The 568-nt window shown below is 45.8% G+C and overlaps 1 protein-coding gene across 2 annotated transcripts in view; it reads left to right on the top strand.

The window, feature by feature from the left end:
- LOC107655908 (calpain small subunit 1-like) overlaps window positions 1–568 on the top strand; it is an 8,556-nt gene that overhangs the window by 6,576 nt on the left and 1,412 nt on the right. The gene's annotated exons all lie outside the window — the stretch shown is intronic.

Here is a 568-nt window from a genome sequence, read left to right as displayed (position 1 = left end):
ATTAAAACCCATTATAAACGAGGCATTTGTTGCATCCAGTGGGGACATAATTATGGATTATAATCACTTATACTGTCTTTTTACGCGTTGTGTTGCATCTCTCCGCGTAAACATAAAACCATGTGTGCATTTGTGATCGGAGAAATGACAAACAAGCGCTACTCTACACTGCTCAAAACTCGCGTTTGAATCATCAGTGGCAAATTCTTTAAATGAAAACGTACTTACAGTCTGTGAGTCAGAACAGCCGGCATTGTAGTCTACTCTACCAGGATCAGGAAACAGTCCTCCATACAATGCGCTGCACACATCTGAATATTTGGGTTGAAGTGTTCTGGAACAGTGTTGTAAATACAACTTAACCACTGATTTCTAGTCGTGTCCTCTTTTGGAAGGCCAAACAAAGTAGTTTCGCTTTCACAACGAAACACACGGCGGGCTTGAGAACGGTGCGGCCGGCGGGCTTGCGGCAACCACATGTGACGACCCCGGGCTGGACTCTGGTCGTGGACTCACTTCGTCTACAGTGAAAGCCGATCCGGCGATCCACAGCGCGAAGTTGATGTAT

This window comes from Sinocyclocheilus anshuiensis, unplaced genomic scaffold, assembly GCF_001515605.1.
Source record: "Sinocyclocheilus anshuiensis isolate Anshui unplaced genomic scaffold, SAMN03320099.WGS_v1.1 scaffold860, whole genome shotgun sequence".
Lineage (NCBI taxonomy): Eukaryota > Metazoa > Chordata > Actinopteri > Cypriniformes > Cyprinidae > Sinocyclocheilus > Sinocyclocheilus anshuiensis.
The sequence above is the reverse complement of the archived record's forward strand: the minus strand, read 5'-3'. Positions and strand labels throughout refer to the sequence as shown.